Here is an 860-nt window from a genome sequence, read left to right on the forward strand (position 1 = left end):
ATGAGCCTGCTTCTTCCTCTCCCACTCCCCCTGCTTGTGTTCCCTCTCTCGCTGGCTGTCTCTATCTATCGAATAAATAAATAAAATCTTAAAAAAAAAAAAAAGAAAGAAAGAAACCCAGATTTCCAGGGCACCTGGGTGGCTCAGCTGTTAAGCGTCTGCCTTCGGCTCAGGGCATGATCCCGGGGTCCTGGATTGAGCCCCGCATCGGGCTCCCTGCTCGGCCAGGAGCCTGCTTTCCCTCTCACACTCCCCTTGCTTGTGTTCCCTCTCTCGTTGTCTCTCTGTGTCAAATAAATGAATAAAATCTTTAAAAGAAAAGAAAAAAGAAACCCAGATTCCCAGGCCGCACTCCCCACCTCCTGAATGAAGAAAGTACGTGGCTTGGCAAGACGTCTGGTAATTCTCAGGTACATCCAAGTTCGAGGAACCTGCGGAGACCAGAGGCCCTCACCCTCGATGGCGCACCAAGACTCCTGTGGGCCTGCGGGGACCCAGGCAGCTGCCCCCTCGTCAGGTGAAGATTCAGGTGTGGGTGCGTGGACGGGGCCCCAGGATCTGCATCTCCAAGTTCCCTGAGCATAGCCTCCCCCGTACCCGCCCCCCCCCCCCCCCCCGATCTAGCATCTGCCCAGAGCCACAGACTTGGGTGCACATTGGAGTCACGGGGGGACACTTGGACCCACCTCCAAGAGAAGCTCCCTCCCCCAAGTCTGGTCAGTCTGCAGTGCAGTCTGGTTGGAAGTTTAAGGAGCGCTGGTCCAAACGACCGACCGGGACCTGACGCCCTGGACAGCAGCTCCATCCGCACTTGCCAGAGAACACAGTGGGGATGCCCGCTGTGCAAGCCCCCCCCCCCC

The sequence above is a fragment of the Ursus maritimus genome, unplaced genomic scaffold, assembly GCF_017311325.1.
Source record: "Ursus maritimus isolate PB19 unplaced genomic scaffold, ASM1731132v1 scaffold_2, whole genome shotgun sequence".
Taxonomy (NCBI): domain Eukaryota; kingdom Metazoa; phylum Chordata; class Mammalia; order Carnivora; family Ursidae; genus Ursus; species Ursus maritimus.